General features: G+C 36.3%; 1 long non-coding RNA gene across 1 annotated transcript; it reads right to left on the minus strand.

Moving 5' to 3' along the window:
• Positions 1–8,510: 8,510 nt before the first annotated feature.
• LOC144290879 (uncharacterized) lies at positions 8,511–12,544 on the minus strand. The gene is made up of 4 exons (XR_013358372.1): positions 12,422–12,544; positions 9,743–9,889; positions 9,395–9,482; positions 8,511–8,803 (listed from the first exon to the last, which is right to left on the minus strand). It is a non-coding gene; the product is annotated as an uncharacterized LOC144290879 (long non-coding RNA).
• Between the last annotated feature and the right edge of the window lie 10,270 nt (positions 12,545–22,814).

Consider the following 22,814-nt stretch of genomic DNA (forward strand, 5'->3'; position numbering starts at 1 on the left):
CTCTGACAGATACAAATGTCTTCTTTAGAATTTCTCTTTTACTCAGTCATCTGAGAGGTAGAAAAAGCCGAAATGATATGTTCTATCCTAGGCAATTATTCTAGAGTGGAAAGGTATTTGACTTAGTTTAGAAACCTGGATTCAGAAATTGATCTCTACATTTTTTTTAAATTTCTGTGACTGTGGAAAAATACTTAGCTATTGCTTAATTCAGATATAATAAAGTAGACAGTGAAATAAAGTAGATAGAAATAATAAAGTAGGTAGCAAAGTAATAAAGTAGATACAAATAAAACACAGGGCTAACATTTATCTTTCTAGATGTTTTTCAATATTGTTGCAATGGTATTCATGAATATATATATATATATATACATATATATATATATATATAGAGAGAGAGAGAGAGAGAGAGAGAGAGACCCAGAGACAGAGACAGAGAACACATCGCATAATGAATTATTTCTAAGAAATGATATAATTGCACATTGATCTTGCCCTTTTGTTTATCTAACAATCCATCTTAGACATCTTTTCAACTCAGTGCGTTTGATATACCTCATTCTTTTTAATGGTTATATTCATTCATTCATTCATTCATTCACTTATTCTGCAAATATTTATTTGCTGTGTTCCTCCTAAATATAGGCACCGTCCAAGCAGTTTCAGAAAGAATAATGACCATCATAGCAAAACTCCTTCCCTCAAGAAATTTACATTTTAATGGAGGCAGGTAAACAAGAAACATGTAAACAAGTGAATATATAGTTAATTCTGCAATTAACTTCTTGATAAGTATATTTACAGGCATGTGTTAAATATATCTATGAGATAAATCCCCAGAAATTGAATTGTTCTTTAAAATATACACATCTTAAATTTTGAAAAATATTGACAAATTGACATTCTTCCAAAACTGCTGAAATCAGACACTTAGTGTAACAGGCAAAAAGATGACACCACAAAGATAACCATGTTGGAAGCCTCAGAATCTGTTAATATGCTACCTTACATAACAAATGGGACATTCTAGATGTGATTAAGTTAAAAATCTGGAGATGGAAAGGTTATTCTGGATTATGTGGATAAGTCCGATATAAACAAGGTAACAAAAAAAAGCAGCAGAGTCAGTGTCAGAGTGATGCAATGTGAAGAAGACTGCCCTGACCATTGCTGGCTTTGAAAATAGAAGGAAGACACCACCTAGCAATGAGGGCACACTCTAGATGCTGGGCATGGCAAGAAAAAGGCTTCCAGGAGAGGAGACTCCAGGAAGAAATTCAGCCTTGATTATAGCCCAGTGAGACTCATTTCAGACTTCTAACATCCAGAACTGTAAGATAATAATTTGTGTTGTTTTAGGTCACTAAGTTTATGATAATTTGTTATGGTGGCAATGGGAAACCCAAACATGGGGCAAAGGCTTTTGCTCCCCAAATAGTATGAGGTGTGCATTCTGGAGCTGGGCCTCCTGAGTTGGAGCCCCTGCACTGACATTTACTAATTGGGAGAGCTTGATCAGGTTAACATCTCCATACCTGCATTTCCTCATTTTTAAGTTAGATATGATTTCAGTAGTATTTATCTCATAATTTGGTTTATGTTTCTGAATTATTTTTCAGAATAAAATGAGTTAGTGTACGAAAAAATACTTAGAACAAAGTCTGGTCTACAGAACCCCGTATGTAATAGCTACTCGTTATAATTATAATTATATAGCTATTTCATCTTCCCATACTGCAAAGTTGAACAAATGTCAAATTTCTGGATATATTGTGATTCCTTTCTTAATATTACTATGTCACATGGTAAATATAAATATATGTGTGCATGTATTATAATATTTTAACCATTATATATTATATATATTACACTTAACATATAATTATATACAATACATTTAAAATATTATATAGCATTTAAAATTATATATATATATATATGTATATATATATATATATATATATATATATATATATGTATATATCAGGTAACCATATCTCTTCTACTCTTTCTCGCCATGCATGAGTGCATATAGGTGTGTATACACACACTCACAGATACACATGATATGTGCTCATAGAGATATAGATAGATATTGACACACACAAGCACTGGGCAGTAAGTATGGAACAATGAGGGTACTCAGGAAATGTTATTTTGAGCTGGCTTAGGGTTGAGATGGAATTCATGCTGAGCCCAGTCTACCAAGGGCCAAGAATATCTGCTTCTTTTTCCTCTGAATTTCATCCAGAAAAAAAAAAAAAATGAAGAAAACACAGCCAGGAAAAGCAGTACATCTTAGTCAAGGCCAAAGGCTAATCCATTTCTCAAAAATATTTTTTGTTGCTTGTTTTTCTTCTCTTTCTTTTGAAGCAGGGGATTCCCCTAAAGACATCAGAACGGTCCTCTTCACTTGTGTCTTGAAAGACTTTTAGAAGACCCTTCCCCAGACTTCCACCAAGCCTGTTTTCATTTCCTTTTTGTCTCTTGTAAGGTGCTAGGAATTAAGGTATAGCCTTATTGCCTAGTCATAATGAATCATGGGTTTATTAAGGACAGAGAATTGTGGCTGTGATTGGTCTGAATTGCAAAAGATTTAAAGCAGGTAAATAAGATATGAGGATTATTAGCCACTCTTTCAAATTCCCTTGATGGAAATGACAGCTGCTATTTTCTTTATGAATCTGTACCTAAAGAGTGTATTCTTGACCTTCTGTTAATAGGCAGGACCACATCGTGATGAGCGCTAAGCTATTGAAAGGAGGCAGCTGTAGAGGAAAGAGAACCAGGGGAGAATCCCAAAAAACTGTATTCTACCCAAATTTGGCTATGTATAGACTTTCTGACATTGGCCAAGCACTAACACTGTGGGTGGCTGTACAGTAAAAATTGTGAAGAGCACTCTCCATGCCTTCCTGAAAAGGCTACTGGGGGATCAAATGCAATAACCATGTTTAGCTCACTGTACTCCAAGCGGGTCTTTATTCTCCATTCGGGTCTGAGCTTTTTGAAGTCAGTGACTTTGCCTTTGTTTCCCAGAGTGGAATACAATGTCAGATGCAGAATAGGAACTCAATAATTTATTGATGATTGATTAAATGAATCACATGGACTTATGTTTTAAGTTATGGGACACTGGACAAACATAACATGGCGTTATGTTTTTTATGATGTCTCTAAATATCTACCCAGATTATCAGAAACAAGGAAACTTACAGTGAGAAGGAGTAGTAGAGATTTCCTTTTTTGTAGACACTTTGACAGAACCTCTCTATATCTTGTTGGCATATTGCCAGAGACAGGATGCTAACTATGCCCCCAAGCAATCTCTTTTCTCAGAAGTCCCTTCTAGAGGGATTGTCTGGTGCCTCCACTTGAAGTGGGGCAACATGCCATAAAGCGTGTGTACAGTTTCTGTAAGAATCTGTGCACAACATATGAAAATACTTAACAGGTGTTATTATGCATTGATGATTTTTTTAATTCCACAGCTTTACTAAAACAGTTTAATTAGAAGCTATTAGAGGTGATAATGAATTTGCCAGATTTTTGCAAAACTACTGAGGATTTTAAAAAGAAGGAATCTGGTTCTCCGAGGGCTAGCAGGTTATTCCTTATGGATAATCATTTTGAGGGTCATATCTAGCTTGATGAACCCTTCTGACCTGCTCGCCTTCATATGCAAAATACAATCCACTATTCCTTTGAATAAGTTGTCTTCACGCCTCAAAAATTAAAACATTATGCAATTTGAACTCTTCTTTAAAAGGATAAAAATAATGAAAAGTTTCTAAGGGTTTTACTTTTCTGATCATCTATCCAGGAGTTGGAAAACAACCTTTTGGGCATTATGTAACCCTTTTACCTTGTTTTCCTAATTCCATCTCTCTTTAGCCCTCAATTCCCTTTTTCTTTTTCTATTTTTTAAAGATTTTATTTATTTATTCATGAGAGACACAAAGAGAGATAGGGGCAGAGAGACAGGCCTAGGAGAAGCAGGCTCCATGCAGGGAGCCCGACATGGGACTCAATCCTGGGAATCCAGGATCACTCCCTGGGCCGAAGGCAGGCGCTAAACCGCTGAGCCACCCAGAGATCCCCCCTTGATTCCCTTTTTCATCCCATTACATGTATGTATATATGTATGTATGTATGTATTGAAGTATAATTGATACACAACTTTATATTGGTTTCAGGTATACAATACAATGATCTGATATTTGTATATATGGTGAAATGATCACCGCATTAAGTCTAGCTCAAATCCATCACCTCACATAGTTATATAATTTTTTCTTCGATAGAGAACTCTGATGATCTACTCTCTTAACAACTTTCAAATGTATGTACAAAATATGGACTTTATGTAACCAGGTGTGTTTTTGTGTTTGTCTTCAAAATTGTCTCTGGAACCCCGAAGCCTAAGAAAGTTCTTCCATGACTTTTTTCATAGAAAATGACAATATCAGTATGACACTCAGGGACAAACACATAAATCTTGTGGCCAGAGATGACTGGCAATGTTTTTGTATACAAGGTAGGAAACCTTGAACTGAAGAATGTTCTAATTCCTTAGCATGGCATCCAAGCTCTTTTCCTGTGACTGAGTCATTCCAAGATTCCACTTATATTTCAGCTTCACCTTGTTTGTTGTTTCAGAGATTACTGTCCTTTCTCGCCTCGTGTCCAGTGTCTTTAAAATAATTGGTTTGCAATATTTTGTGCTTTATTTACTTATTTTGTTTGTGTCAGGCAGGTAAATCCTAGCCCAGTAGTGAGTGCCACGTATTATTCTCTCTCATCTTCTTCCCTGTAATTTTCTTTCCCTGGCCTTAGACAGTTTCATTACATCCCAGAATAAATCACGAGAATATTTATAGGAATACAAAAATAATCCATTATTCCATAAAGTAAAATTCACAATGTCTAGAACCCAGTTAAAAATTACCAGGAATGCAAAGAAGCAAGAAAAAAAAAATCTAAACTGACCCAGAAATTATATAAATGGTAAAAAAGTAGCAGAAAAACACTGAGAAGGACACTAAATCAGTTAAGAACAAACACAGCAGATATTAAAATATCCAAATCTAACTTCTGTAGAGGAAAACAAAATTATGTGTGAAATAAAACAAATCAATGAATGAGACCACTGACAGATTAAATATTTTAGAAGAAAAGGTTAGTGAGCACAAAGGCGTGGAACTAGAAACTCCTCAAAATGAAACAGAGGATAAAAGTGAATCAAACATAAAAATAAAGCAATATGTAAATGAATGGTTGTAACCATATTTCAATAAAACTTTATTTATCAGAATAGGTGGTCAGCCCACAGGCCATAGTTTGCTGACCTCCATTTTAGATGAAAGCAGAGATAAACTGATGCATTCCACCTTCCAGGTTGAACCAAAAGTGCACTGTGATTCCCCCAATGAAATATACCTATTATGATTATTCCTGATATAGCAGGTGCTGAATGAATTAATAGTTGTTTAATGTATAAATGAATGAATGAACAAAATTTTGTTGCATGAATGAAATAATGAATCAATCCATTTATATAAATCCTTAGAAAACATCAACCCTAGAATTTCTTCCTCTGATAAAATTCTTTAAACCTACCATCTTCTTTTCCTTCAAAGGGTAGAGCCTGATATGAAATGTTTACATCCAGTTTAATGTTTTTATGGGACAAGAAAATAGTTTTGGAGCACATTCTGCAGTCAATTTCTGGAAATGGAGAGAGAACTTTCTTCCATTTACCTTGGATGAGGTAGATGCCCTTTATTTGAAATTCATCAATGTTGTGAAAGCCATTCATGGTGAAAACACAGGTGCTGTTTTTCCATAAATTATTTGGGCCTCTGTGGAGCCCAAGCAAAACAGAAACGGCAGGGAGTTTACAAAATTGTTTTCTATATTTGAAAATGCCACCTAAATGGAAAATGAAAAGGAGAAGCATCTGGCCAAGTACAAGTGTTTGTGGAGAGAGGAAGAGGGGGGAGGCAGAGCTCAGTAGGATTTTATCTCAATTCAAAATATTTCTCTTCCCACAAGAAAAAATTTGGATTATTTGATAAGATAGCAAACATCATATTATAGAATCATAAAATTGCAAACTTTCATGAATGAATGGCCCTTAAAGACCATCTATTCTGGTCCAAACTTCATTCAGTGTTTAAATCATCTATTCAAAAAAAAAAATCATCTATTCCATATTCCGTCAAGTGGTTAGTATTTCTCTTGTCTTTGAGCACATGTCTTAGATACTATTCTATAATTTTACAGCTTACTTGTTTTTTTAAATATATATAAAGAGACTGTTTTCTGTTTATTTAAATCCATTTTCTGTTTACGTGTCACACACACAAGAAATGAAGGGTATTGATAAGGAAGGTTTCAGAGACAATCACAACTAAAAGGAGGTACAGAAAAAAGAAAGAGGAATTAAGCTCTTTTGAACACAGGACATTTGTTTGGTTGTTTGCAAGTTGTTTGAAACTGATGGTCTCTGATTTTTTTTTGAGATTTTTGTTTCCTCACCTATAAAAGGGTAGTACTAAGCAAAAGCAATGCTTATCAAACTCTCATGTGTATCTGAATCTCCAGAGGGATTGTTAAAATACAGATTGTTAGGACTCATACTCAGAGTTTCTGATTCAGAAGGTGGGTCTGGTCTAGAATTTGCAATTTTAACTAGCTTCCAGATGATGCTGATGCTGGGCCATAAACAACACGCTGAGAATTACAGAGCTAGATAATCCTAAAGGCAATTCTTTAACATTAATCTAAGAACCACATGTTTGGTGAAATGCTCTCCCAGTAAGACAATACACTTAAATAGATTTTGGAAACTGTTAACATTCCATTCACCTTTTGGAAGTGCATATTTTACATTGGCATGGTACAGGTTCTAGGAATATCTCATAGTTAAAGCAAAAAAAAAAAAATCTTAGTTAAAGCAAAAGAAATCTAACTTCATTTTAATAGCATTCACATTTTTTAACCCTTTTTGACACATTTGCTGATAATTGATCTATGAATACCATTATGACTGTGGAGAACAGTGAACAAACCTAAGCTTCCTCTAGGTCTAAAGCTTGTCGAGTTCTGTGTACTCCGTAGAAAAAAATCTAGACTTTATAAAGTCAATATGTGGAAAGGTGAACTTTCAAATCAGAGTCGTTCTTGAACTCTAGTCCCTAGATTGTTAATATGTAGTCAGGGTCCAATCTGTAGAGAGAAATCTCATAGTAACTTAAACAGGATAAGTTTCATGTAAATAATCATTCACACTAAAAAGGGATTAGAGCAATGAAGGATTGGTAAGAAGATGAATGCATAGGGGATCCCTGGGTGGCTCAGCTGTTGGGTGCCTGCCTTTGGCCGAGGGCGCGATCCTGGAGTCCCGGGATCTACTCCCGCGTCGGGCTCCCTGTGTGGAGCCTGCTTCTCCCTCTGCCTGTGTTTCTGCCTCTCTCTCTCTGTCTTTCATGAATAAATAAATCTTAAAAAAAAAAAAAGAAAGAAAGAAAAAGAAGATGAATGCATCAGTTGCAGCTATTAAGAGGTTACTATCCATAGGGCTGAGATAGAAGGCAAAAAGAACAGGACCCCAGCCCCAGGGCTGAGATGCAGATCTTAGAAAGGGTATGCTGGGAATCTGGGTGGCACAGACAGTTAAGTGTCCTACTTTTGGTTTCAGCTCAGGTCGTGACCTCAGGGTTGTTAGATTGAGCTCCATGTGGGGGCTCCATGTTCAGCCTGGAGTCTGCTTAAGACTCTCTCTCTCTATCCCTCTGCTCCTCTACCTCCTTTCTAGATAGATAGATGACAGATAGATAGATCTTTAAAAGTGGGGGCATCTGGGTGACTCAGTTGGTTAAGTGTCTTCCTTCGGTTCAGGTCATGATTTCAGGGTCCTGGGATCAAGACCCAGGGGACTCCCTGCTTGGCAGGGAATCTGCTTCTCCCTCTCTCCTCTGTTCCTTCCTCTTGCTTATGTTGTCTCTATCAAATAAACGAATAAAGTCTTTCTAAAAGTCTTCAAAAACAGAAAGGGCATGCCAGTGACTCATAGATGACTGAGAAGTCTCTGTACTGCCATGCTAGAGGAGTTTCCTGGAAATTTCTCTTCAAAACTTGCTAGAAATTGGACCTCTAAGATCCTATAGAGAGCAATTTATGGGTAGGTGCCTCACCAGAGGAAATTCACTATAAACCTGCCCAAGAGAAGAACTGGCTACAGGGAGCTGTGGACCACCGTGTGCTGCAGAAGCCAGATACTGGATAAGTCAAGTGGACTGTAGGAGTCTGCCAAATAAACAAGCTAGAACCAGGAAGGAAAGTCTCTTCCTCTTGCAGTCTTTCCAGTGCCCACTACTAAAAAGTTTAGCATTGTGCCAGGTAGCAAAGAAGAACTATTTACAGAATCCATTTCTATTGTCATAGAGCAGTCAATGAAGGATAGATTAAGAGCTGAGAAGCAATAAATTGAAAACCGGCATATGTGTTTTGCGTTGACATGACATGATATTCAGATTTTAGAAATTCTATTCAACAAATAGCTGATTTGCCATAAGTCAAGTATTGTTTTAAACACTTTGGGTGATACCAAAACATATTTTAAATGACTCAAATCCACAGAGGTACATTTTTCAATGGGGAGGCGGATATCTGTACAGCTAAACATATTCATTTATGCTCATATGTATTTATTACAAAAATATTTAAGGAGTGTTAATTATGAACATGGCATTGTGTTGCATGATGGTCACTGTCCCTTTCCACAAGGAAATGGAATCTAGAGGATAAAACAAACAAGTAAACAGATATAACCCAAATACTGTTTAAAATTTAGATAAGGTTAAAACCCAGCACTGGAGCTTATATTATCATGGTCACTTGTGAGTCTGAGCTCCTGATTCCATTGAATTTGATACATTAACGGATCAACTTCCTACCTATTCCACACTTTATTAATCCAGATATGACCTTTCTCAAAAAGAATTAGGATGTAAAGATTCTGAATATGGCAAACTTTAATGGATATTAAAGATGAAGAAAATTTACATAAGATAAAACAATGTAAGATTGCATGCCAAATATCCTTGTTACTAAAAAATAATTTCTTCAGCAAGAATTTTTTCAGTAGTTTAATGTACCCCATATAATCTCTGCCTCTATCATTTTCTGATTCCTCTCTGTTTCTTGGGTCTTCTGTTTTTCCTTTTCATCACTTTTTCCTTCCAAAATTAGTTCCAGGAACTCTTACCTTTTCCAGATCTTTTAGGTTGGGCTTGAGTTATCTCCAGACCCATTCACTTCTAGAATTTGAATTTTAAAACTAGTCTGGATGGCCCACAGAGTAAAATAGCCATTCATTCATACCTACCTATTATAGGTTGGGTTCCTTGGGAAACAGACTCAGATGATGTTCATTAAGCAGAAGGTTTATTACAGAGTGCTCTTGTAATCAACGCCTGTAGAAAGGAAGAGAAAGAAGCAAGAGCAAACAGAGGGGCAAGTAAAGGTGAGATATAGTCTCCGTAACATTGACTCAGATAACCCCCTGGGATAAAATGACCAGTTAAAGTCATCCCACACTGGACAGAAATAGCTGGATTTTTGTACCCCCACCTCAATAAGCCATTAAATATAAGCTTCTCTGAGGAGAGCAACTTTCAGCAACCTGGATCTCCTGAGGTAAGACCTGAAGGTTTTGGCACTGAAGACTATTTACCTGTAACACTACTGTAAGCTAAGGCAGTAAGTCCTTCTTTGAAGAGAGATCTGCTTGGTGCATCACTGTGTCTCCCAAAGTATATCCTTTAAATGCAACTTGCTTCTACATTTTCATATTAATTTGGGCAATAGCTCTTCTGGGTTCCTGAGAAGTGACCAAAAAGAGGAATTTCGTGAGATAAGCTGCCACCCTTGCCACAGCAGTTAGTCTCAGAAGCACAACTGGTATTTATATTTTCCAGCTTCTATTATTCAATCTATATCACCTTTACCTTTAGCTACCACCTATGCTGGTTTTGGAGGCATATGTCTGACAAGACCCAGATCCTGTTCTGAGGGATATGAGTCTCTAGTGACTATGCACTTCCTAGGCCAGAGTTTCTGCTCTTGTCCATTTACCAGCAACACTGGATGATGGATCACCTGAATACCAAACATAGTCCTACTTATCTTCATTGTGTAAAGGAGCACTACTCCTCCTCATAACCAGTGTCAATTATCTCTATGAAGACAGTGACTCTCTTTGCCCACTGGTCCCTGGATACCTGAGGTGCCCAGGCAGAGCCAGAGTTCAATATACAATTCTTATTTTATCTCCAGTGGAAATAGTCAACCTTTGGGGATTAGAACCCATAACATTGCAAAGCCTACAGCTGCAGGGACAGGAGGGTCAAATTCACCAAGTGGATCACTGGGTGTGATAGGCAGAGTGCCATACTTGTTCCCACCCCTTGGTTCTTAAACCCAGGGTTCTTGGACCTACTGAAGACACAGTACCATAGAAAGACCTTTGATTTTATGGAAATCTTTGGTTACATGGAAACTTTTGAAAATTTATTTTAAAAACTCCAATGTCCCCTCATTTTGCTCAGGGTACACCAGAATCCTTACCAAATCTTCAGTTTGACTCCTTGCTATCTATGACCTCATCTCCTATCACTTTCTCCTTTTAGATATTTCTGTTCCAACTACCCTGGACTTCTGATGTTATTGGAATATTTCAGACATGTTTCCATTTTAGACCTAGCACTTGTTTTGGTCATCTTATTTTAAAATTAATTCTTTCTCCAGATCTTCAGGGCCTCATTAACCTTTTATTTTTTTTTTAATTTTTTTATTTTTTTACTTTTTACTCTTTTCCATAGTACTAATCACCATCTGGCACCTATCCCAATATTTATTTATTGAATGCCTCTCCCCACCAGCATATAAGCTCCATAAAGTTAGGTAGATTTCCGTTTAGGTATTTATTTTGTTTTGTTTTTGTCTTTTTGGTTATTACTATTTCTTCAGTCCTTGGAACAGTGCCTGATACATAGCAGTGCTCAATAAATATTTGTTTAATGAATAAGCAAAAGTAGAAATTTTCATTATTTTCATCATTATTTACTAGTGCTGATATAAGAGAGTAATAATCAGGTCCGAAAATACACAGACGTATAAAGGATCTGTTGGCTATGGATATGGAGTACAAGATTTGAATAGATTAAAAGAACTGCACTGTTCTGGCCTTATCTTCTCAAGACTTTCATGAAATACCTTGCTGGTGGGACAAGACAATAATAGAAAACTGAAATGTAGAACTAAAGGTAATGTTGAGTTTTCTACAGCTTCTGCTCGAATTTGGCTTAGAATTACAGCCTGCTAGAGCCTTAAGGAATTTGTTGAAGAACCAAGAATTTATGGAAGAATGGCATCTATTTTTCATTTAGGGGTGTTTTCCCACTAAAACCAAGGACAGCTATTCAACTTGGTTGATACTGAAAAACTTAAGTTCCAGATGTTAGAGGTTCCAGTCAAGCAAAGGAAGTTCAGATTCTCTACTATTACATGAGTAACAGTGTGGTTTCTTTTAAAACTTATATTGCTATCAAATCAACATAATGCATATGTACAAGCAACCATTATTCAATACATTTTTAAAAACTTACCATGTTAACCTCTGAAATGGACCATATATTGTACAAATCACACAGACACCAAAAACACACATGACAAGATACAAGTCATTGAAGACCTCAGGCTCTAGAGGTAGCAACAGATAAATCAGTGGCCCCCAAATGGGATTAGTATTTATACAGGGATGGGAGAATGGTGTACATGGGACTGTAAAAGGAGAAAGGTGATGAATTCAAAAAGCCATTGCAGAGATGATGATTTCAGAGCCAGGAGCTGGCCCCTGATGGATAAGTGTTACTTTGCGTCATTGGAATGAAATGGGATATTCTTTTTCCTTTCTTTTTTCTTTTCCAAGGAGAGTATATACATAAGTTGATCCATGAAAGAGTGCAATGTTGAATGCATAGCAAATAATAGTGATGACAATAGCAGCAAACTATTTTAGAGTACCAGATGGATACTACAAACTGTTATAAGTATTTTATAGCTGTGTTATGTTTGATCCTCATAGCAATCTTATAAAGCAGGCACTGTTATTATATGCATTTTACAGATGAGGTAGTTTAGTCTATACTCTTTGAGAAGCAAATGCCAAGACAAAGTTAAAGATACAGGAGATTTATTAGGGGAAATAACCATGAAAGAAAATGGAGAGGGATCAAGGGAAGTGAGGAGAGCTGTCAGACCACAGTGCAAGTTTGACCTTTGGGAAAGAGGGAAGGAAGGAAAAAACATTGAGCGAAAGAGTTTAAAACCACAGTAAGTCTTGGTAAGTTACCTAAGGCCAATGGGAAGTCCTTAGACCAGAGACAGAGGAGGCAGCTATCAGAGGAGTCCTTTGTGTCCCAGAAAGGGCTCTGCATTTGTATCTCTGCCATCTTCAATCATTTGCTGCAGAGCCTGTGGGAAGCATGGCCACAGCATGAATGTGATGGTATATTTCAGAGCACATCTGGGGCCATTGGTTTGTAGGATGCTCCCTGCTGTCAGAGATCTGAGAGGATCATACTCATGGCTACCACATGCCGAAACAGAGGAACGCAGAGATAATTCCACTGAGAACACAGAGATAAAAAGTGGCCGTCTACATCAGGCAATTTGGTCCCAAACTCATCTTAAACATAGTACAGCTTCAAGTAGGAAAAATTTGTGTAAAATTTCTATTTAAGAATACTCATTCTGATAACTAGATGATGGATGAAATAGCAATTGAAAGCAATAGCAATGAAAAGCAATTGAAATGGGCAAGTCCAGAAAGGAAGCTGATACAATCATCCAGAAGAGAAATTTTGAAGATCTGAATTTAAAAAGTAGCAGCAGAGAATGGAAGGATTTCAAAGATATTTAGTCATTAAAATCAATGGGATTTGGTGACTGACAAAATGTGGGGAAGGAGAGGGCAGAGTGAAAAACATCATGTTTCTAGTGTTAGGAGATTGAGTTTATTCGCTGAAATTTAGAGTATAATAGTGATTTGGTAAGAAAAGAGTAAATTCTTGCTTTGGATGTATTGAGTTCAAGATGTTATTATGTATCCATAATTAGGTATTTTCTAGGCACAGTGGAACCCTTTAAGGAAATGCAAAGCTTATTTTTATCTTTTGCTAGATTACTATTATTTATCATTATTTTGTATAATTTAAGAAATAGCACCAGAAGGTAGGTATGTTTATAAGAATAAGCACTGTATTGGTGTTGAGATTGATGCTCAGAGGTGTTGGTCAACTCTTCCAAGGTCACATAGCTTATGAATGATAGGATCCATTGTGATGGATCATTGTAAGTTACACTACATTTACAATCATATTATCATTGTAATGGATCACTGTAAATGTCATTGTAAATGACAGTTGCCAGTATTCCTTCCTCCAAACAAAGCATTTTCTGTTGGATATAAAAAGATGAAAATTAGAAGATACAGGTAGGAACCTAACTGTGGCCTTAAACAAAGACTAGGGGTTTGAGTTTCATTTTCTGAGAAGAATCACAATTTATACATTGAATAGCATGTTAGAGTTTATAAGATTTCACATACTTTCAAAGTAGATCTTCATGATAAACCTATAGGATACTCAGAGCATGTGTCTATTTTACAGCAAAGAATACTAAATTTGGTAATGTAAGTGACTTGCCAAAGATGGATCTTTGCCAAAGATGGATGGAAGAAGCCAAAATACAATGCCAGATCTTCGGGCTCTATGTTCGGTGGGTGAGTTATGAAGAGTTCTTGAATTCATAAACGGCAGGAAATCCATGGGAAATCTGCCCAAGGATGATTTATCTGGTGTCTGAAAATAGAAAAGACTGGAAGGTGAGGAGGTAAAAAACACAGGTGAACACAGGTGAATAAGGTGAAAGTTGGCATTTCCTTATTGTGTATATATATATATATATATATATATATATATATATATATATATATATAATTTTACAAATATAATGGTACTGCCATCCTTACCTGGGAAAGCATGAAACCAAAGGACAGACTTATCCCAGTCCAGTACATTAAATTTGACAACTGAGCCACATTGGCTTGACAGTGCTGTAGTTCACAAGGCAGTTGTAGGATTTTAATAAGCTTATTTTTATGCCAACTTGATGAACAGTGAGGTCTTAGATTCAGCCAAAGGCATCAAGACTCAGCTTTGTGAGTAGAACAATAGGAACAAAAAGGATCACAGTCCCAAAGCACTTATCAAAGGGCATTATTTAATTTTCCCCCAAAACACAAATATATAATATATTACATATTATATAATATACATATATATATATTTATGTATTATATATGAAGAGGTGGTAAGTGAGGAAGGAAGAAAATAAAGCAAGTGACAAGATATATAGGAAGGAACAAAATCACAATGTTCACGGCTGATTGCAGGATTCCTCCTAGAGGCAAAAGACTCTCTTATATAAGAGCTCACTTAATTAGGTATGTTTGGGGACATAGTCAAAATGTGCCACAGTCACCCTGCATCAGAGCTACAGAGGAATTTTATAGTTTTAGAGGTTCCTGAAGAGAAGGAAAGCACAGGTTTGGAGAGGGAAATAAAGATGAAAGTTTAAAGTCAGATGAGAAAGAAAGAAAGAAAAGAGAAAGAAAGACGAAAGAAAGAAAAGAAAGAAAGAAAGAAAGAAAGAAAGAAAGAAAGAAAGAGAGAGAGAAAGAAGAAAGAAAGAAAGAAGAAAGAAAGAAAGAAAGAAAGAAAGAAAAAGAAAAGAAAGAAAAAGAAAGAAAGAAAGAAAGAAAGAAAGAAAGGAAAGAAAGAAAGAAAAAAGAAAGAAAGAAAGAAGAAAGAAAGAAAGAAAAGAAAGAAAGAAAGAAAGAAAGAAAGAAGAAAAGAAAGAAAGAAAGAAAGAAAGAAAGAAAGAAAGAAAGAAAGAAAGAAAGAAAGAAGAAAGAAAGAAAGAAGGAAAGAAAGAAGAAAAGAGAGTGGGCATTGATAAACTATCTGTGGCAAGTGTGAAGGAGAGAGCTTGTAAATAGCAGTACTATTTAATATTTGATATTCAATTCTAATTGGCTCTTATCTTGCTTTGTACCTTGTATCTTTCATTGCTGCTGAATCCCCTGCAAAATTCTCATCCATGTGAATGGTATTTTGGGGAAAATCTAGGCAAAGAAGCAGTGTCCCACAACTGAGGCCAACAGTGATGAAGAGAGAAAAAAGCCACAGGAGGGCATACACATTTAGAAATAGGGAATCAGAATCTTAGAAACAGGAAGTACAGTGGTGGTTTCCTAGACACTGGGACAGGGGCAAAGAGGAGGTGCTGGTAAAGGATACAAAGGTTCAGTCATGCAATGTGATTAAGTCCTAGAGATCTACTGTACAGCACAGTGCCTACAGTTAACAACACGGTATTGTATGCTTACAAATGTGCTGAGAGTGTAAACCTTGTGTTTTTATCACACACAAAAAAATAAGATAAAAGAAAGATGATGGAAAAAATTGGGGGAAGGTGATGGATATGTTTATGGCATAGATTGTGGTGATGATTTCATGGATGTATATACTTATCTCCAAATTTGTTGAGTTGGCACATTAAATACATACAGCTTTTTGTATGTCAAAAAATTATACATATATAAAATTCATATATATGTATATACAAATAGGGAATCATTTGGAGAGATAATGAGCAGTGAGCAAACATGGCCCTGGGACTTGCCAAAATCTTGGGGATGGCATCAGATTTCTAAAAAGAAAATAGAATGACATCTGGGCCAATCCTATTTTCTCTTAAAAAGCAGAGAGAGGGATCCCTGGGTGGCGCAGCGGTTTGGCGCCTGCCTTTGGCCCAGGGCGCGATCCTGGAGACCCGGGATCGAATCCCACGTCAGGCTCCCGGTGCATGGAGCCTGCTTCTCCCTCTGCCTGTGTCTCTGCCTCTCTCTCTCTATCTGTGTGTGACTATCATAAATAAATAAAAATTTATAAAAAAAAAAAAAAAAGCAGAGAGAGCAGAGAGAGCAAGCTGATATCTGGGTTGACGTGAGGTTTGAGTGTGATCCCTTGTCTCTGCAGTATCTTCCATACTGACTTTGCAGTTAAGTCTTTGGTGATTATTATGGTAAAAACAACCACTACATTTTATGAAAACCTCCTGTAAGCAGACTGGACATAGCTACTTACTAACACCATGACCTTGGATAAACTACTTAACATCATTAAGCCTCTTTTTTCCCCTAATTTGTAAAAATAGACATAATAATCTGTAATAATAATTATTCCAAAAGAGAAGGCTGTTCTTTAAGCATCTGTGGAAAGTAATACATATTGCTAGAGATAATTACATATCCTGATGCACTTTTGCATAAAATTTAAGAGGTTTCTTGGATCCTAGATGACAACTGCATGAATAGATGGTGATCTTCTAATGACTGGAATTAGAGTCTTACAGGGCCTAACCCAAGCTTTGGCATACAAAAGTACAAAATATACATACTTATCTAGGCAGAATCTAGGAAATTGACAATAAACAAACAAACAGACTCAAAAAAGGGCAGCATAGGAAAAAAACCTTAAAAACAAGATCCAGAAAGGAAAACAATTTGTCAAATGTCACACAGATAATAACCGCAAGGCTTGTAGTTGAATCTGGTTCTCCTGACTCATGACCTGATACTCATCTCAGAACCCAGGATGTTTTCTGTTTCCTTTTCCATAAACCAGACAAGTTGAACTAAAGCCTCTAAGAACCCTTAGCATTGCAAAACTAAAGTGTGTGTTGTTGTTGTTGTTGTTTTTAATGAATCAAAGGCAATTTAAATTTGTACTTTTTAGAGTAGATGTGTGATCTTCCATAAACTTGAAAGCAAGTTTGTTCTCAAATCTAAGATCTAAAATTAAGTCAAACGAACAAGAGCAGGATGGTCAGGGGAGATAAGGCATTGATTCGAGAGGTATGATTCCATTTGAGATTTAAAGCAGCTCAAGGCTGAGGAAATTTCCAACTTTCTTTTATCAGATATGTTCAGAGGAAGAGAATTTGTCTCTGTTTGGAAGGCTTATGATTTTTCCTGAGGCAAGCTAAAATGAAGAAACAAGATTTCTTAATATGACCCACAAAATCGAGAGAGTGACAGACTTGGAAATGTTCTCTGTAAAACTCCTTATTCTAACTCCATAGCTGGTATATTTAATTGCTGAGGAAGAGAAAAGAAAAACATGCAAACACTCCATTCTCTCTGTGAATGATCCATTTAGTTCAATGAGTTAACTGAACTTCTGTGAAAAGCCTAGGAGTAAGACAGCTTTCTTCTTAGTTTTTTTGTGTGAGTGTAAACATTTACTGGAACCATGATTTGCAATTTAAAAATGATTTCCTGGGGATCCCAGGATGGCTCAGTGGTTTTGGTGCCTGCCTTCGGCCCAGGGCAGTGATCCTGGAGTCCCGCATTTTAATTTTAAAAAAATTAAAAATTAAAAAAAACTTATTTTCCCTTTTCCTTTCCACACCCAATCAGAACGTGTAATTTCTGTGCATCATCACACCTTGCGCAGATATATATATATATATATTTTTTTAGATATTTATGTAAGAAAGAAAGGCAGATTATCTTAATGATATCCATGTTTTGTTTTGTTTTTAAACAAGTTTTCTATTGATTTTTTGTAACACAACCATCATCAGTGATCATCCAGTGAGGTTGTAAGATGATAAATGACTAGCATCTCAGTCCATTTGTCTTCCAAATGCATCCTCCCTTAAAAATATGATATTGAGGAGTTTCCTCAAACTAGTGGTGGTGAATGGTTAATATGCTGACCTGTAATATGTGACCTTAAGTGTTTTAAGTGGTTAAAGGACAATGGTGGGGACATAAGTAACCCTCCATTGCTTCAAACTACAGGATAAAAGCCAAATTTGTGAGCATCAAACATAATAGCCTTTAGAGTCCAACTTACTGATTTCATATTACATCCTCAACATCACCAGCCTCCTCCTAGTACCGACCTTGTTTTATCGATACTTAAAAACCTCAATTTCGGGCAGCCCAGGCGGTTTAGCCCCGCCTTCAGCCCAGGGTGTGATCCTGGAGTCCCAGAATCCAGTGCCAGTCGGGCTCCCTGCATGGAACCTGCTTCTCCCTCTGACTGTGTCTCTGCCTCTCTCTCTCTCTCTCTCTCTCTGTATCTCTCATGAATAAATAAATAAAATCTTTAAAAAAAAACACTAAATTTCCCCCCAAATATGCCATTGTATTATGTGATCCTGTGCTTCTGCACATGCTAGACACTCCATCTGAGATTGCTTCCTTCCATCTCCACAACATGTATTCATTTTTAAATACCCAAGTAAAGGGCTTCGTCTTCCATGAAGCCTTCTTTTTTTTTAAACTAATTTTTAAATTTTAATTCCAATATATTTAAAATACAGTATTATATTAGTTTCAGGTGTACAAGAGTAATTCAACAATTTTATACATCACTGAGTGCCCATCATGATAAATGTATTCTTAATCCCCTTCATCTATTTCCTCCGTCCCCCTACCCACTCCCTTCTGGTAACCATCAGTTTGTTCTCTATAGTTAAGTACCTGTTTTATGGGTTGTCTCCTTTTTTCTTTGTTTTGCTTCTTAAATTCCACAATGTGAGTGAAATGGCATGGTATTGTCTTTCTCTGACTGATTTATTTCACTTAACATTATACTCTATAGAACCATCTATGTTGTTACAAAAGGAAATATTTTACTATTTCTTACAGCTGAATATTCCATTGTATATATATAAACCACATCTTTTTTATCCATTCATCTGTCAGTTGATACTTGGGCAGATTCCACAGTTTGGATGTTGTAAATAACGCTGCAACCAACATAGGGGTGCATATATCTTTTTGAAACAGTGTTTTTGTATTCTTTGGGTAAATACCCAGTAGGGCAATTACTGAATAACAAGGTAATTCTATTTTTGATTTTTTGGAAAATCTCCATACTGTTTTCCACAGTGGCTGCACCAGTTTGCATTCCCATTAATAGTGAATGAAGGTTCCTTTTCCTCCACATCCTTGCCATCACTTGTTGTTTCTTGTATTTTTATTTTAGCCATTCTGACAGCTCTAAGATGATATCTCATTGTGGTTTTGATTTGAATTTCCCTGATGATAAGTGATGTTGAGCATCTTTCTTTTTCTTCCCATTTTTGTAAGGTTTGTTATTCCAATTATCATACAGTGTAATCATAGTTTCAATTGTGCAATATAGTTATTCAACACTTGCATACAGCACAAGTTTCTCATTGTATAAATGCACTTTAAAAATCCCTTAACTCATTTCACACCCTCCCAACCTCTTTCCATGTGTCTATTAGCCATCTGTGTGTCTTTTTTGGAGAAATGCCTGTTTGTGTGATCTGATCATTTTTTAGTTGTATTTATTTTTGGGGTGTTGAGTTGTGTAACTACTTTATATATTTTGGATACTAATCCTTTATTAGGTATGTCATTTGCAAATATCTTCACTCATTAAGTAGGTCATCCTTTAGTTTTGCTGATTATTTCTTGTGCTGTGTAGAAGCTTTTTATTTTGATGTAGTCCCAGTAGTTTATTTTTGCTTTTGTTTCCCTTGCATGAGGAGACACATTTAGAAAAAAGTCACTAAGGCCAATGTCAAACAAATTACTATCTCTCTTCTAGGGTTTTTATGGTTTCAGGTCTCACATTTAAGTCCTTAATCCATTTTTTATTTATTTTTGCATATGATGTAAGAAAAGTTTCATTCTTTTGCATTTAGCTATCTAGTTTTCCCAGCACATTTGTTAAAAAGATTGACTTTTTCCTATTGCATATTCTTGCCTCCTATGTCTAATATTAATGATCATATAATTGTGAGTTTATTTCTGGACTCTGTTTTATTGATCTATGTGTCTATTTTTGTGGCAATAGTGTTTTGATTACTACAGCTTTGTAGTATATCTTCAAATCTGGGATTGTAATACCTCTGGTTTTGTTTTTCTTTTTCAAGATTGCTTTGGCTATCCATGGTCTTTTGTGGTTCTATACAAATATTAGGATCATGTGTTCTAGTTCTGTGAAAAATGCTGTTGGTATTTTTATAAGGATTTTATTAAATCTGTACATTGCTTTGGGTAGTATGAACATTTTAGCAATATTTTTCCCCCAATCCATGAGCATGGGACATCTTTCTACCTGTTTGTGTATTCTTTTTGTGAATCTTCTTATCTGCTTACAAGTAGTACTAATAGCTGCTTCCTTTGTACTTCTCCATATTCAGTGGATTTCCCCATTACTGCATTTATAGGATTCTGCATGCTTACACCCATCTATCCCCTTCTGACCCTGCATACACTTTCATGCAGTGCTGTCATTGGGGTCAAGGTGTGTCTTATTGGTCAATGTCACTCCATTGCATACTACATTATCTGAAACAGACTAGCTTCCAATAAATAACTGAATTTCTGAAGTTTCCCCTCTGTAACTTGAGGGTGAACATAAAATATATATGAACTATCCTAATTTCATATTAGAAATTTGTAAAAAGTTAAAACTAAACAGTATTAAAAGAGAATGACTCTGGGTATTAGGATGGAAGAGATTGTAGGGGCAGAATTATAACATTGTAGAGAGGCAACAGGGCTATTTATAGGGAAAAATAGAGAAAAGGAAAGATGATCAAAAGACAGATGATACAATGAGGAGGCTGAGCCCAGCTCCTCAAATGATGTGGATCACATGAGATAACAGAGGTGGTGCCAGGGAGACAGTAATGACCTGGAGAAAATGGTGGCTGCCAAGTTTCCAGTAGGTGCATGCTTAAAGGGCAAGTATTCTGAGAAGCAGCAAGAGTTCCGAAACAACAACTTAAAGGGCACTTGGATGGCTCAGTTGGTTAAGCATCTGACTCTTGGTTTTGGCTCAGGTCAGGATCTCAGGGTTGTAAGAGCAAGCCCTGCTATGGTTCCCTGGTAAGTAAGGAGTCTGCTTGAGATTCTTTGCTCCCCCCTTGTCTCTCTCCCTCCCTCCCTCTCTTCTCCTCTCCCAGCTCCCATGATCTCTGTCTTTAAAATAAAGAAATAAAATCTATTTTATAAAAAAGAAAAAAAACACCCTACAATCAGGGCAGATGAGCTGCTGCCCAAGTCCCGGATAATGCCTCATAACCCTCCAGCTACAAAGGTGGAAAGAAACAGAGAGAAAAGGAGGAAGAAAGGGTGTGTGAAAAAGGGAAATAGGACAAAAGAAAGCAGAGGAAAGAAGAAAAAGAAAGAACAAGCCAAAAGAGAGAAAGGAAATGAAGAAATAAAAGAAGAGATGGAGAGGAAAAAACCTCCTCAGCACATAAAGATGACTGTGATACTCATTTTTATTGCCTGAACAGATTTTATTGCTTGTCCAGTTGATCATCTCCACATATTGTAATGTTCAAAAGAGATGGCCTTGTGTAGACAATCAATGAAGACAAATTTCTTAGGTATCTATGTTGTTTCTGAGATATTTTATAAATATACAAACATGTCTATATTTCCTTTCTCCACCATTTTATATAAATGGTAGTATGTTATACACACATACTATGGATACCCTTCTGCACTGCACTCTTTTCACTTAAAATATATCTTCAAATTCATGAATATTCCATAAACAGCCTCCTTAATTTTGATGTCTACTTTGAATTCCACTGAATGCTTTTATACTAATTTATTTAACTAGTATCTCCCCGATGGATTCTTAGGTGGTTTCAATTTGTTGAAATCTAATAGTGAATTTGTGTGTTTGGATAGTCTCACACACACGCAAACACAAAATTTCAAACATTTTGTGAAATATTTGCTGGATAAGGGAATTCCTGCCTCAAAATGCATAGCCTTTCTGATTATGGTGAAAACCATAGCCATATATGAGGTACCATTTTACATTTCTTTTTTTAAGATTTTATTTATTTATTTGAGAGAGAGAGAGAGAGAGAGAGAAGAGAGCACGTGAGTAGGTGAAGGGCAGGTGGAGAGGGAGAGAAAGAACTCAAGCAGACTCCACACTGAGTGTGAAGTCCAACACAGGTTTCAGTCTCAGGACCCTGAAAACAATACCTGAGCTGAAACCAAGAGTTAGTCACTTAACTGAGCAATCCAGGCACCCCTCATCTTACATTTCCATGATTGTGTGATACATGTGCCTCCTTCCCTATAGTGACATCAACAGTATATTACCAAACTTTTGGCCCTTTGCCAATCTTGCAGGTGATAAACAGCATCTCTGTTCAGTTTTTTATATTTTTAGACATCAGGTTCACGTAACTGAGTTATCATAATTTTTGGTTCATAATGCACTATTATCATAAGACCTTATATAGCTCTCTTTGATTATATTTTATTTGGTTAACTAACTAATTTATTTATTACTCTAATGACACCCATGATCCTCTACACAATCCCAAAACTACAACATTAGCTGGATACACATATAAGTAAACAGATCAACTTGGAGTTCACTAGGTTTCCTTTGTAATGTTTTCGGGAATTAGCATGCTCTACCCTAAATAAGAATCTAAGGTAAATCTGCTTGGATTTACAGCTGCATCACATCTGTACTCTGCAGAACTACGTGGCAGAATATTTCTGCCTTGCCTCTTGTTTCATTCACCGTCCCCACCCCACCCCATATCTGTTGCCATATTCACCCTCTTGATAACATCCCTAGAAGTTT

The sequence above is a fragment of the Canis aureus genome, chromosome 2 (assembly GCF_053574225.1).
Source record: "Canis aureus isolate CA01 chromosome 2, VMU_Caureus_v.1.0, whole genome shotgun sequence".
In the NCBI taxonomy this organism is placed as follows: Eukaryota; Metazoa; Chordata; class Mammalia; order Carnivora; family Canidae; genus Canis; species Canis aureus.